At 39.4% G+C, this 16,457-nt stretch overlaps 2 long non-coding RNA genes across 2 annotated transcripts in view; one reads left to right on the top strand and one right to left on the bottom strand.

Annotated features, from left to right (window-relative positions):
* The window catches only part of LOC134297054 (uncharacterized), a 94,817-nt gene that overhangs the window by 14,104 nt on the left and 64,256 nt on the right, over positions 1 to 16,457 (top strand). The window lies entirely within an intron of this gene.
* Positions 1,212 to 11,847, bottom strand: LOC134297052 (uncharacterized). Its single transcript, XR_010003784.1, has 5 exons — positions 11,828 to 11,847; positions 8,230 to 8,348; positions 7,648 to 7,848; positions 6,378 to 6,504; positions 1,212 to 1,978 (listed from the first exon to the last, which is right to left on the bottom strand). It is a non-coding gene; the product is annotated as an uncharacterized LOC134297052 (long non-coding RNA).

Below are 16,457 nucleotides of genomic sequence, written 5' to 3'. Positions count from 1 at the left end.
CAGTGCATGGCCTGATTCAGACTCCTTAATGTCACCATGATGCTCCACAAATAGCCCATGTCCCTTTATGTTTTCATGTCTTCTTGCCTTCATTATTTTATTGCCTCCTGGGTATTGGTACATAGTTTATGCTGCTCATGTGGGTTCCTGCTTCTTCCTAGCTCTTTGTTTTATAGCAGTGGTTCTCAACCTGGGGTCCCCAGATGTTTTTGGCCTACAACTCCCAGAAATCCTAACAGCTGGTAAACCGGCTGGGATTTCTGTGAGTTGTAGGTCAAAAACATCTGGGGACTCCAGGTTGAGAACCATTGTTTTATAGTGATTTAGCAATGCTCACTGGTCTATTCATTGCTTTCTACATCACTTCTTCTCTGGAGAGTTCCAGATGTTTTAATATCACAGATATTCCCATTTAGCTATGGGCAGAAATTGAAAGAATCTTTGCAAATATTTTAAAATGGTTTATTGACTGATAGGAAACCTTTACGAGGAAACTCCTAGACTGGTGAGAATCTTCATAGTTTAGGACTTCTTCTGTAAGGAAATATGCATGATACAGAAAGTGCTCTTTCCCATGCAGGAAACTCATTTTCTGCCTCTAAAATGCCATTTCAGTGCAAAAACATGGTGTGAACCTCCCTTACATTAAATGACTAAGCTCAAATCAGTTTTAGTTAAAAGATATGCGTATGGAGTGGATAGTGAACCCAATTAAAAGTTGATGTTGTTACTTTTTTTATCTCTCCCACTTTGTAAACTGATTCATCTCCTTCAATGAAACTTTTGCAGAAAACACAAGAGGGCCTTCTAATCTTAGTGTCTACTTCCAGGTGGTGAAACTTATTCCCAATGAAGGCTAGGCAGGATCCTTTTCTAATATGGACAGTACTTTCTTCCCAATGAAATGTTTCTATGGCCCCTTCCACACAGCTAAATATAATTTCATATTATCTGCTTTGAACTGGAATATGGCAGTGTGGACTCAGATATTCCAGTTCAAAGCAGATATTGTCGGTTATTCTGCCTTGATATTCTGGGTTATATGGCTGTGTGGAAGGGCCCTAAATTGATTTGGATTTCATTGATCTTTTAATCTCTTAATCTGTTTAGCTATATTTTAATATTGCACTTTTAGTTGTACTATTTTAACCATATTATGAGCCACATTGAGACCTGTATTGAGAGAAAGGCAGAATACTCAGACAAACAAACAAACAGATATATTTGTTTATTTATTTGACACCCCCAAGAGTATTCAGCCCTTGAGCTGCAAGTTTCTAAATTTCTGCATTCTTAACAGGTTCCAACATATTAGTTAAATGCATAAATATTACAAACTCTGTTTATGATGTGAAAAATGTGAAGGAATTATAAACACTTTATCCCATAGAAGCAGAAATACTTGTGTTTGCCAGGCTTTTTCTTTATGTTAAGACCCATTTCATTGATTAATTCAAAGAAATAGAAGGGAACATAATATCTAACCCAGCAAGATCTCCATATTCACTAAATCGAAGCAGTAGGTGTTCTGTAAATAATACAAGACTTTTCCTTTAGGCCTTTGACTATAAGGAAAATACTTTTTTGTAAAAGATCTAGCTCACTTTGCTACATGTTTCTTTCATTTTCAAATTTGCATCTTGCTGAAAGTGTACTAATCAGAAGAATAACAACTTGTTCAGCAAGGCCATTAGTTGTCTAGTTTTTGTCTAGCAACACCATAAGCTTGTGACCTGAAGACACCTGACAAAAAAAACAACAAAAAAAACAACAATCAACATAGTCTTACTTTCTGGACTCCGTTGTTAATTCTCCATTAAAATAGCTGGTATCTACCAGTCCAATGATGTTAGTAACTCAGTTGACGCATGAACATCATCTATCATTTTTGAAGAGGAATGCCTGGATTGTGACCCATAAATGATTCAGTTCTCCATGCAGGGAAGGCTGCACAAGTATTGCCACAACCTGCTCATGTCTACACATAAGGAAAAAAGAAAGGATGAAGCTTCACTCAGCTACTATTGTAAAGAGCTTGGAGAGGAAAGATTATGTTCACACAAGCATACAGGATGCAGCAATAACTGTTAATCCTTCCACCTTTATATTATTTGGCAATATATAAATTACATATTGTGTCATTGGCACCACCCCTGTCTGTAGTATCACATATATTGATTTGTAAGCCTATCTTTTACAACAAAGGATGAAAAATTATGGCTGTTGGGATGTTTCAACTCCCATCAACCCTAGCATATGCAGTCTATTATCAGAGATGGAGGATGAAGTTCATTAACATGAATAGGGCCATGGGTTCCTTATCTTTGTCTTATATAGCACAACCCACATAACTACACGGGATATTTCCTGCACTTACCATGGAAACTGAAAAAAAAATGGGTAATAGCAAACCCTATCGAAACAAATGACTTCTGCCAAAGATTACCATAGAGTTGGTCTGCAGGACATAGAACCTTTCTAAAGCGATGTCCTTTAGGAATTTGCCAGTGCAACTCCATAGTAACCTCTGGTGGAAGAATACCATAAAACCAGGAGGATCTATACAGGATGTGTTTTGTCTGTTGAGTGAAACTACGGGTATCACTTGGGTATGGGGATCATACTGTACTATGAGCTATCTTTAATGCACTGGCAGAAAGGCAATAAAATGCTGCATTGAATAGCAATTAGGCATGTGCAATCCATAAACAATGTTAAACAAACAAAACTGGGGAGCACTGGCATTTCGTTTCTAAAGTATCATTAATGAAAATTTTGTTACCATAGCAAGAATAACAAAATTTTGTTACTTTTTCATTATAGTAATTGTGCACAATTACTATAATTAAGGAAATTTCAGGGGCTCCTTTGTCTCTCATTTTATAGCTATTGGAGTAAAACTTGCTACAATGGTGTAACATATTTACCACTGTTATCCCACCTAATTTCAGAACATCTCATTTATCCATGGATGTTTAGGGAATTTTCAATGTTTCGACAACATTTTTTTAAAAAACAAAAAACTACAAGAGCTATCTCTTTGACTTTTCTATCCAATGACACAAGATAACTTCCCTCCAACTTTCAGAAATATTCATACATCTACTGGAATAAATAAACAAATAAATAAATAAATAAATTTTAGGGATTTTTTAAATAAAGTTTTGACAAAAAAACATTTTTAAAAACCTATCTCATTTAATGCATCTCATATTAACCAATAGAAACCAATACCAATCCTACATTTTCAAAGAATCCTAGAGTTGGAGGAAACCCCGAGGGCCATCTAGTCCAACTCCCTTCTCCCAGACAGAAAGGCACAATCAAAACTCTCCTGACAGATGGCCATCCAGCCTCTAAATTCCCCTATTGAATTGGAAGGGACTCCAATCCATTTAGGGATTTCTTTCCAGCCCAGAGGTTTACTTACTAAAGAATCAGTCAGTCATCCTCTTTGCAGATTTAACAATTTATTGGAACTCTGGCTGGCTGCTGCTACGGAAGGACAAATCTGGGGGCAGCAACGGTCAACAAGGAGCTCTGGCACGGGCTGGTCCAAAGAGGTCACAAAGAGTCGGAAGCGACTAAATGAATAAACAACAACAGTCAGATTCCTCATCCTTAGTTATACTGACAGAAAGTGGTGTGAGCTGTAGTCCAGTCATATCAGGAGGACCAAACAATTCAATTCCCAAAGTTATAGGAAAATTCTTCAAATTTGAATCTTAATATAACCAAAAGATCAAATGAAAAGGAAAATAACAGGCATGGAGGAAAGCTAAGGTTTACAGGAGCTGTTGCAGTTGATGCCTTCAAGTCGATTCCAACTAATGGTGACCTAAGACAAACCTATTATGGTGCTTTCCTGGCAAGATTTGTTCAGCGGGGTTGCCTTTGCCTTCTACTGAGACTGAAAAAGTTTGACTTATCCAAAGTAACCTAGTATGTTTTCATGGCTGAACAGGGATTCGGACCCAGGTCTCTAGAGTCATACTCCAACATGATGTCCAATTACATCATGCTTGCTCTCTATCTAACACTGACACTCTATCATTTTTATGAGGAAACAGGCAGATTAATAGAGAGAAACCAAAAACAGGAACAGGTAAAACTTGAACTATGACTCTGAATGCCTTCTTGTAGTGTTTTAAATCACATATGTGCTAAAACCATGACTAAATAAATGGAGCTCTTCACATAACACATACGTAATTTTGAAAACTCACTGGCACAAAATATGATAATGGTCTATAACTTAGATGTCTGAAAAGACAGACTAAACAAATCCATCCAGAATGAATCTGCTGTGACCTTATGTTCTTTTGTTAACATATTAAAGTCAGTAACACTGATGGAGCTACAGATATGTGTATTTGAGTTGGTTGGGAACAGTCAGACACTGGTGTAGAGTGTAATCTATGCTGAATTGCCCATCCTAAATTATATTCATGTACAGGATATTGATTACCGGTTACGGAATAAAGGCATTATCTATATGCGATAGCACTTACATTTATTTCATTCTTGTCCTACATACATACTTTGTTTTCATTTTAAATGTCGTAACACTGATGGAGCTAGAGATATTTTTATTTAGGGTGGTTGGGAACAGTAGGGCAATATTGTACAGGATGCAATCTATACTGTATTGCCCAGCCTAAATTCCCTATCTGATATCCCTATCAGATAGCTGGTGCATTTACTCCACTTTTGGCCAACACACATACTTTAAGACACATTGCTCTGTAATGGACTGCATAATATATTCTTATACCACAACTCTGTGAGTCATTACAGAATGTGTCAAGGCTCCAGAGGCTGGAGATACAGTGCCAATAAAGTCATGTCTGGCAACACCAGTTCAGCCTTGAGTTTTGTGCTGCTCCTCTTTACCTAATGTGTTTTCCACCCCAAATCCAAATCATATTATTCTTTTTTTCAAAGCCAAGGCACTTGCCCATAAGTTCAAAGTCACACTCATCCTGTTTGATGCACTGCAATCAGTCACATATTGAGCAACTTTAAATGAAGGCCAGAAGAAATACTTCTGTGTTGCAGCAACATTAAAATTGAGCCATCCAGATTATTATCCCTAATAGTTTCAGTCACCTACACTATTTACTGTGTACTAGTCTCATTTTAAAGGCTGTATTGATGAACACTGTTTAGAAAATGGATGGTTCTTCCATCAAATAAAGTGTAAATGCTGACAGAAGCTACATTTCCATCTTCATTAGCCTCAAATGGATCTCATTTCTAAATGCATATGCTTAAGGTTGCAGACCAGCTGGAGAAAGCCAAAGATGTTGTTCCACTTCACTTTATGTTCCCATAAAGGCCAATATGATGCCTATGGAAAATCTATAAGCAGATGAATGGCCCATCTTTCTATTCCTGTTCCCCATCTACTGATATGGAGAGGCACTGATATATAAATAATAGCCACTGATAGCTTTATCCCCTATGAATTTATCTAACCCCCACATCTTGTATTAAGAAGTTCTGTAATTTAACTGGGTGCACTGTTTGAAGACCTACTTCATTTTACCTGAGTGAGTCCAAGAACTGAATAAGTGTTTGCAGTATGAGCCTTAAGTTTGAGAAAGAATTACCTGGAAGTTTGCATATTTCACATTGTGTACTCAGTTAAGCAACTGGCAAAACCACCTCTGCGTATTCCTTGTCTAAGAGAACCATATGAAATTAATGAGGTCACCAGAAGTCAAGAGATGACTTGAAAGCACCTACAGTTTTTTTGCCTATAGCCAGAAAGTCTGAGTCACAATAGAATATAATGGCTTACCACAACAGTTAAGTGAAAGGTATGTTAAGCATGGTGCTTCTCAATACATTTTGTCCAGTCAATGTAAGTGGATTCACACCCTCCACTATGATACACACACACATTATATGCCTGCAACTTGGGGACATAAACAACTAAGGAAGGAAGGCTAGAGAGACATCTGATTTCACTAGCATTCCCCACCAAATGACTACCTTTTATTGTTGCCAATTTATGTGACCTCTAACATTGAGCTAAAGGGACCCCATTTGGAGTCGGGACCCACAGTTCAACAAAGCCACAAACAATAGTCTAACAGTTTCTCACAAAGATGACTGAGGGCCCTTCCATACAGCCATATAACAAGAATATCAAGGCAGATAAACCACAATATCTGCTTTGAACTGGGTTGTCTGAGTCCACACTGCCATAAAATCCAGTTAAATTTGGATTTTGTACAGCTGTGTGGAAAGGGCCTGAGTTCAGTGCCTGAATTGAATTTGGAAGCAAAACTCTACTACACCAACCTTTACTTTGTCCCATTGCATCAAGAAACCCCTAGAATTTTGTGAGTAAAGTTGTATACTAAACTTACAAGTGCAGTTACTTCTCATTTGTCTATTACTACAGACAGGCAAAATGATGTGGAAATCTGATGCGTGCTGCTTTCTGCAGATGTGAATCTCTTTTTTAATGTTTTCAGTGTATTATAAAGGCACCTCCTACAAAAAAGAGTAGAAAAAAAGCAGTAGGTTAGATAAAAAACATTATTATTTTTAACCAAATGCCTAACCTTTCTTTAATAAAGGGAAAGCATACAGTCTCCAAATCAAAGCAGCACCTAAAGTGATACTGTCTATTCTGCCATTTCTTTTTTCAGCATATGTGTACCAAACTTTGTTGATCAGGGGAACATTAAAACACAGAAGAAATCCAGACCACACCACTTCTAAATAGTAGGAGCAAGAAATGAAAAATGCTGTTTATTTTGTCGAACTGAAAAGAATGAAGATGATCTCTCAGGCTTTATCCCTTCCTGGAATCAAGCCCAGTGTTAGATAACAAGAAAGCTATGCTAATAATTTCCCACCTAAACAAGCATGTATTTTCCAAGCTTTACATTCTAACTACTATCTCTTATAGAGCAAACTCTGCTAGTATTCTGCATTTTAGCCATTTCTTTAAAAAGTGATTGGACAAAATACACAATTATGAATCTTCTAGTCTGCAAAGAGTGAAAACATCAAAAAATAAGATAAAGGGCAATCACCCAAAGTATGTAGTATGTTTCTATTATTATTATTATTATTATTATTATTGTATGACACAATACAATATATTGTATGATGCAAACAAGATAGATATGCTGGATTTCGTTTCACAAAATCACAAGTCGAACACTTCCCAAGTGTCTAGGACTGAGTGATGTATTTTCGGATGATGCTTGCAGATCCCAGTAGGGTGGCCTTATTATTATTATTATTATTATTATTATTATTATTATTATTATTATTATGTACAACGATTTGACATGGTCTGAACTAAGATTTACGCATGAGGCTCTTGGATGAATGAATTTATGTTTTTAAATTGTGTATAATTGTTTTTTTCTGTATTGTTATTTGATTTGTATGTGCTGTTGATTTTAGTTAATTGTTTTGGGCATTGAATTTTTCCAATTTATGTAAGCTGCCTTGAGTCCCCTCGGGTGAGAAAGGCGGGGTAAAAATGCTGTAAATAAATAAATTATTATTATTATTATTATTATTATTATTATTATTATTATTATTATTTGAGCTCCTGGTAGCTCAATGTATTAAACCCTTGTGCTGACAGACTGCTGACTTGAAGATTGGGTTGCTGACCTGAAGGTTTCCAGTTCGATTCCAACCGGGGGAGAGCACAGATGAGCTCTCTCTGTCAGCTCCAGCTCCATGTAGGGATATGAGAGAAGCCTCCCACAAGGATGGTAAAACATCAAAACATCCGGGCATCCCCTGGGCAACATCCTTGCAGAGGGCCAATTCTCTCACACCAGAAGCGGCTTGCAGTTTCTCAAGTAGCTCCTGACATGGAAAAATAATTATTATTATGCATTATTTATTTGAGTGTATTTATTATTATTACCCTTTATACAAAAAGATTTTCAGGGTGGCTTACAGTGTGGTGCAGCAGCTAATAAGCAACACAATTCTAGGGCCCCTATCACACAGCTGTATAAAATCCACATTAAACTGGATTATATGGCAGTGTGAACTCAGATAATCCAGTTCAAAGCCAATATTGTGAATTATCTGCAATGATATTCTGGGTTATATGGCTATGTGGAAGGGCCCTAGGCTGCATCAATAGGAGGGTAGCTGTAGATCAAGGGACAGCAGTTTGAAGCTAACTTTACATTAAATGGAGCATGAAAAAGAAGAAAACAGAAAGCTGTATAGACTTACGAAGAGTCAGTCCGTGGACAAAAGAGCAGACGAGCTTGACATTGTTGTACATGGCTATAGTTTACATCTATTCAAAGAATGAGGCCTCAGAAAGTGAAGCGTTTAAAGGTGACAGATGTCTGTAACAATAAATGTGACAAGAATGCAAATAGGATTTGGCAAAACACAACGAAATTAAGACATATGGAGAGTACTGGATGGATATATCCAGCTATACATCTGCTGGATCTACATTACCATATTAAGCAGTACGGATCTGCATTATATGGTCAGTGTGTAGACCCATATAATGCAGTTCAATACAGTCAAGCTACATTATATGGTAGTGTAGATCCAGCCTAATTTGCTGATTGTGAAGTGGAATGCCATGTCCTCCCGCTCACCTATTGTGAAAGAGGCAGTTAACAGTTGGATGGTGCCCTGCCCAGCAAAACAAAAGAATTATGTACATACTTGCAATGTAAATCTTTGCTCATGTTCTTACTGCCTGCAAGAACAAATAATGCCAAATTTGTTTCCCCCTTGGGTCTTTCCCACATTTTTATTTTAATATTTTGGGAAATTTTCTCTAAAAACTGTGCAAACCCCTGACAATTTTACACAGAAAATTGTTTGTTTGATGTGTAACACACTTTTTTTCTGTGCAAATATTTTATTTTTCTCCTTGTTGTGGTGAAACAGAGGGAATAGGAATACTTCTCCTGCCTCAAGTAACAGGGGAACCCGCAGAAGAATTACAGTTGGCAAGTCCAGCCCCACTGATGCAACAATGACAACAATAAAGCTTTTGGCAGTTACTTGGAAATGAAAAAAAAAACCTGTGCCAGACTGCTAACATTGCATACTTAACGCCTTATAGATAAATGTTCTGTATCCATTAGCTCAGGTAGCAGTTCAGGCATTGTGAGGGAACATCAAAAAAGTTAATGAAACCAAACCTCCCATTTAAGGGTCTTTATCAAAGGTGAATAAATGAAGGTGATTTTGTTGTGTGTGTTCAACTCAATGCTGGCAAATCTAAGGAGAACATGTAACAGTGGTGTGCTTTCTCTCCGAATTTGTTTAGAGGGGGATTGCTTTTGTATTTCTCAGAGGGAGAAAGATAGGCTAACCAGGGGTGGCTGAGCAGTGAAGATTCAATTGAATATAATTTTCCTGCTTCTTGGCAGGGGGTTGGACTGGATGGCCCATGAGGTATCTTCCAACTGTATGATTCCAAGAATTCCAGAGACCTAGGGCCTTTCTGCACAGCCAAAGGATGAGATTGGAATCATGGTTCCAAGCCACATGGAGTCTATACCAGGCCTCCCTAAGTCACCTATACAGCGAGAGATCAGCCAAGCAGCCTAGCCATGCCAAATCCGCTTTGGCAAGGCTGGGTATTGGCTCGCTTTTCTACTCTCTCGGCACCCCTATTCCGCCCCCCCCAAAAAAAGCTACAGAAAATCATGTCTTATTGTGTTGTTGAAGGCTGTCATAGCTGGAATCACAGGGTTGTTGTGTGTTTTCCGGGCTGTATGGCCATGTTCCAGAAGTATTCTTGCCTGACGTTTCGCACACATCTATGGTATGCATCCACAGAGGTTGTGAGGTATATGCAGAAACTAAGCAAGGAAGATTTATATATCTGTGGAAGGTCCAGGGTGGGGGAAAGAACAAACAAAGTTAAAACTTGGCATTATACTAAATGTCCCTTGACCAGATTCTGGCTACTTGGAGTGCCTCTGTTTTCACTGCGAGAAGGTCCTCCATTGTGCGTGTGGAAGGGCTCAGACTGCATTGTAATAGGTGGTCTGTGGTTTGCTCTTCTCCACACTCGCATGTCCATTTCTTAAGGTTGGCTCTGCACCTCGTGGTGCCAGAGCACAGTCTGTTCAATGCCTTCCAAGTCATCCAGAGTCTTTGTGCCCAGGAGGGAGTCTCTCATCCAATATCAGCCATGGCTTGAAGTTCTGGGTTTAGGCCTGCCACGTTTGGACTCTTGCTTGCTGAGATGTTGCTGCAAATATCTTTGTAGATCTTAGAAAACTATTTCTTGATTTAAGGCATTGACATGCTGGCTGATAACAGGGGATGAGTCAAAGATGTCACTGCCTTGTTCCTTTCATTGCTGGCTGCTACTTCCCGGCGGATGTCAGGTGGTGCAATGCCAGCTAAACAGTATAATTTCTCCAGTGGTGTGGGGTGTAGACATCCTGTGATAATGCAGCATGCCTCATTAAGAGCCACATCCATTGTTTGTACATTATAAGATGTATTCCACCCTGGGCATGCGTATTCAGCAGCAGAGTAGCAAAGTGCAAGGGCAAATGTCTTCACTGTGCCTGGTTGTGATCCCCAGGTTGTGCCAGTCAGCTTTCGTACAATGTTATTTCTAGCGCCCACGTTTTGCTTGATAGTCAAGCAGTGCTTCTTGTAAGTCAGGGCACAGTCCAGGGTAACTCCCAAGTATTTTGATGTGCTGCAAGGCTCCAATGGGATTTCTTCTCAGGTAATCCTCAGAGCTCGAGATGCTGTCTGATCTTAAGGTGAAAAGAACACGTCTGCATTTTAGATGGATTAGGGATCAGCTGGTTTTCCCTTTAATAGGCAGCAAGAGCACCTTTGGAGAGCTTCTGTTCAACCATGTCAAAGCTCCCTGCTTGGGCAGTGGTGGCATGATCGTCAGCATAGATGAAACTCTCTGTTCCTTCTGGCAGTGGCTGATCATTTGTGTAAATGTTAAACATTGATGGAGCAAGCATGCTCCTGAGGAAGGCCGTTCTTCTGTTTTCACCATCTGCTTCTCTGGCCCTGGAATTCAACAACAACAACAACAACAACAACAAAAACTGTAGCAGATTTCCAATGAAGTGGGTGAGGTGGTAGTCCTTTGTGATATTGTAAGTTTTTCTCAGGAGAAGGCGATGGTTTACAGTATCATAAGCTGCTGACAGGTCTATGAAGACAGCTCCTGTAATCTGCTGCCTTTAAAACCCATCTTCTATGTGCTGAATCAGGTTCAACACTTGTGATGTGCAGCTTTGTCTTTCATGAAGCCAGCTTGCTGTGGAATCATACATGGATCTATTTTTTTCTATAATTCTATGCAAAATATTCTGGTACAATGAAGTCTATGAGCAGATGTGGTATCCCACCTCAAGCCACAGGGAGAGTTGTTGTTGTTGTTGTTGTTGTTGTTGTTGTTGTTTTTAGTCCCCTCCACTCCTCCCATTCTATTGCTGCTAGAATGATGCCGATTCAGGAAGTACAGATCCTGTGGCAATGGTAAGACATGATTTTCTGTAATTTTGGGACGGAATAGGGGTTTACTGCCATCCCACCTCTCCAGGCTGCCTCAGCCCAAGAAGTACAGGGTGGCTGTGGGGAAGTGAACTCAGATCACACATGGTCACCCAAGATTACTCAAAGAATCAGACCATTGCTGGTGTTTTTTTTTTAAAAAAAAAATTCAGTATCAAACTAGATTGTTTTACCACAGATTAAAGTATATTTGACTGTGCGTGTCACATGGATGCCCCAAGCTAATGCATGTGCTACACTGCATTAAATGGCCTAGTCCAACACTCAAAACACTATACCATGCTGGTTCACTCACATGAGTTTGCAAAGTGATCAGCTGGATCTAATTAGCCAAAGAGTTACCAACTCAAAGGTATGTTTCCAAAGCCAGTTCTTTTCAGTTGTTTTCCTGTTGCAGACGTAGTTTTTTTTTTCTTTTCGTGTCAGGAGCAACTTGAGTCACTTCTGCAGACGTAGTGATTTTCCTTGAGATCACTTGGTGACATGGGTGATTCCAGTTTACAGGAGCTCAAAGCAGAGTCCAAGTAGCCTTTCAAAAGACAATGATGTAAAACAATGCAGACACACCTGTCTGGAACAGACAGAAAATATGCTTCACAATGATACCTGTGGACTTATTTTCTATGGCAAAGTCAAAAGGCCTCAGCCAGTTTTTCAAGGCTACCCAGTCAACTCTTTCCTCAGGTCAGGAGATTTTTAACATTTTGGCAGGTCATTTTGCCCTCATTGTAATTCAGTGGGAAGGGGAAGGAAGAAGAGCCGTGTTAATTGAATGTGCGGCATGAAGCATGCCGTATGTGCTAAGTACTGATAATTAACTCAAGTAGTGCTTCATTAAAAATAGCCAGCTAAGCCATTAGTACAGTTGGGGAACTTCATATCACTTCATTATATTTTTGCATCAGTTTGAATTTCTCGGTAGTGGGCAATGGCAAAAGGATTAGAATGTGGCGGTATTAGTTGAGGCATATAAACAGAAACAAATTGAACTTTGCAAGAAAATACTGTAATAGGAAAAGAGCCCAGAAAGTTACTTGTTGCAATTACTGTTATTAAGTCCCAAAGGTTGTTAGCTGTAGTTAATGAATTTTAATGGATTTTCTGGAAAAAATAATTATTTTTATTTATATGAGGGATGGGGGTAGGATCAGAGAGCCAAAGATTTGGACTTCTGGCATGAAGAACCTAAGTTGGGAGGACAATTAACTTGAAACTGTAAAAGGAATTAAAAGGAAAACAACACAGTCACAATTACAGTGCAAAACAAATAAAAACTATCCCTTGTTATGTTACAACAATTATGTAACATTATGTTTTTCGAAAAACGAACCAATTACAATTTAAACTCTACCTCACTGGATTGATATCTTTCCTTTTATTTTATATGAGCTGTAGAAATTGTAACAGAAAACATTTACATATCCTAAATACTTCAGTTTCCCTCACTGTCACTAATAGTACAGGAGTGTTAGTTATGAAATCTGAAACATGAACAGTGTGTGTATAGGTGCCTTCAAGAAACCTGTTGACTTATGGCGGCCTGTGAATTTTATAAGGGTTTCTTATGCAAAGAATACCCTAGAGATAGCTTTGCTGTTCCTTCCTCTGAAATATACTCTACTGCACCTGGTATTTATTGGTAGTCTCCCATCCAACTACGATCCAGGGTTGACCCTACTTAGACTCCAAACTCAGGTAGGATCTGGGACCTTTACAGTATTTATGCTCAATTGAAAATCTAGAATTTTCCAGAACTTGAAAAAGATCTTTGTTGCATTAGTTGTATTTGATTTTTGTTGACTGTTCTCCTCTACAGCAGCTTCTTCCCATTAGTCCCTGATAACACAATAAAAGCAGCATACTTACTGCCCAGGAACATGTGTATTTCACTTAAGAATGCAGACAGACCTGACTGATTTTGTGTGTCTCTGTTTCTTCAAGTTGTCTGTGGCCTTATTGTGACCCCATAAATTTCATAGAGTTTTCTTAGGTAAGAATAACATATTTCATTGCATAATAATTGTCATCCCATAACACTTTTTTACCTCCTGGGTTTGTGTTTTTAGGATTCCTTGCATAGTAGTTGCACGTTTAGTTTATGGGTGTGACTATTATGTGAAGGGGGCAAATTGGTGAGTTCACCCGCCTGATCGCCTTTCTCTCTGTAGCTTGGGATATGAACGAGTCCACCCACCTCTCCTCTCTGCAGCCATGCTTTGCGGATACAGCCACACAAGAGACTGAGGCTTCACCTGCCTGCACAGCTGCACCCTTAAAGCAACTATTATGTAGTGAAAAAAGTCTCTCTCAAGGGGGGGAAAGTGTGACTATTATGCTGTGAAATATGGTATTCAAAGGTAGTTTTGCCAATTCCTTCCTCTGAAATAAAGCCTACAGAATCTGCTATTTATTGGCAGTCTTCCATCCATCTACTAACCAGAGCTGGTCTGGCTTAGTTTAAAAGATCAGACATGGACTGAGAATTTAGAGAATGTATACCCCCACTGCTAGTCCAACTGGATTAACTACCGGTTTTTATTTCCCCCCTCAAAAATGGAAGTCAGCCACTGCTTATTCCCCTGCTCTCCAATTCTAGATATACATTTATACTTGAAGCACCTAGCAGAGAAATTTATATCAGTTTGCCATATTTATTTCTACAGTCCATTTATTCAAACAGTTCTATCCCACCCTGCATCTCAGTATAATTTGATCACTTGACAAATTAAAAACAATTTCATAATAATTTAAACAGACAAAAGCATACGCATCTCAGTCTTTAGGAGAAGCTGCATTATGAATAAAGTGACTTCTTCACTAAACAATTTGAGATGTTAAAATATGGCAATTTTAAACCAACTAAAATTGTTAAATGTAAGATTTGAAGAAGATCATTTAGGCCCTAAAGCTATTAGTAAATGTGATGCTTTAATTTGGCACTGAAATTATACTGTTGTTGGTGCTAATTGGAGATCTGTTCCATAACTGGGGTGCCATGACAGAAAAGCTCCTTTCCACATCTTTTGTCAGGGCTCAGGCCCTGAATAAGGATGAGGCAGAAAGGGACTTCCTGCCATCAGATGAAATCAGGACCACGGCTGAGCAGTTACCTGAGCAGTCTGAGAATTTGGAACCTAGTACTGCTGAACAGGAGCCGGGCCCTTCTGATTTCGAAGTGGCTGAGTCAGGACAGGTTCAAACTGAGGAACAGGAGTTAACTCACCCCACCTGGTTTCAGCTGAACCTGGATTCCATACAGGTGCAAAAGTCAAGTAGACTGGCACTGAGAAGGGCTTTGCAGCTGTAAAGGGTTTCCACTGGCAGCATAAATAACGGATGCTGGCAGTAGCCTTTTGCTGGCAGCAATCCTTGTGTGGAGAGCTTCAGCTGGTAATTTCATGAACTTTGTACCTTGAGCCTTGGATTTTATGTTTTGGACATTTGGTGAGCTTCTTGCTAAATGACCCTTGGAACTGAAAATTTGAACAATTCCCTTGCCTTGCCCTCTGTACGGATGAACTACTGTTATGACCTTGGACTGCTTCTTACTATTCTTGCTGGATAAATGGCTGCACCTTTGGGACATCTTCCTACAATGTGCTACCCTGACTGATGAGATGGAGTGAAGTGATCTCCTCCATTAGATCATGGACAACCAATTCATGACATCATCACATTGTCTTCTGGCTCCATCCTAGGACACTTCTAGGACGGACACCACCAGAACAAAGCTACTTCTGGCTGGGCTCAGTCCTGGAAGCATCCTAGGACAGAGCCCAAAGAACACAGGATGCTTCCCATGTTCTCATTGCTTGGAATGAGGCAAGAGAGGGGGAAAGCTGAGCAGCGATGCTTTCCCCATGTGACTGAGAAAGCAGTAATGTGGGGTGTGGGGCAATGGTTTTCCCCACTGCCCAACGAATTTGCCACACTGCCAGGTGATTCCTCCCATTGTCACTCATGTTTCGAACCTCCATGTGATGAGGTCCCTAGACCCACCATCAATATCAAGCCCTGCAAAGATGTTTTGTCTTTCAAGAACAGTCTTAAAACAATGTGATAAATAAATGAAAACTGCTTTACTTCAGCAAAACATAAAGAATAGCATACTCAATGGTATAACGCAAAAGAAAGCAAGGAAGTCTTAGGGCAAACACAGTTCTTAAGTCTCTGATAAATTCCCAAATCAGGTAGCAGTCTTACTTCAGACAAAGAAACAGCAATAAATCCTTAGGAGCAGTTTCCTGGATGCAGGCACAAGGGGAGCGAAGGCTTGGGCATTAGAGTTTCCTTTCACCTTTCCTGAAATGAGGGTACTTGCAAAATCTCCTCATCAGATTCCAACTGCCCCTTTGACTCATGAACACTTTCCTGCTCTCCTTCCTCTTCTGAAAAGGAGGAATCCCTAACAATTTGATTCTAATCACTGGCATCTTGGAATCATATTGGATATATATTGTCAGTCAGTGCAAGTGTTTTAAGAGCAGTGTCATATAGTTACTCTAATGTATTGTGTTCAATAATTTAGTTGGACTTTTCTTCTCTGAATCATCCTCCAGAGCAGCCCCATGTAGAGCACATTGCCATAGTCTAATCAGGAAGTTACTAGTTATCCTTGTCTATGTTATCCTTGTCTAGAAGAGGCTTGAGCCCATGTGTCAAATGCAAGGTCCACATGTCAAATCCAGCCCACCACATCATTTTATGTGGTCCATGAGGCTTTCAATTCCAGGGCAACATATACATTTATACAGTCTTACAATTCTTTGAAGGCAACCATAAGGCTGAAATGGTCCTTGGTGAAAATGAGTTTGACACATGGCCTATGGGCCATCGGAAGCTGGTCTCAAGCAGTCCAAGCCACTTGCACATTGTGTTCATTTTTGTTTCTCACCAATCTCCACTTTGCTATGCATTCAACTTTG

Source organism: Anolis carolinensis, chromosome 1, assembly GCF_035594765.1.
Source record: "Anolis carolinensis isolate JA03-04 chromosome 1, rAnoCar3.1.pri, whole genome shotgun sequence".
NCBI lineage: Eukaryota > Metazoa > Chordata > Lepidosauria > Squamata > Dactyloidae > Anolis > Anolis carolinensis.
This window is presented reverse-complemented; position numbering and strand designations above follow the sequence as displayed.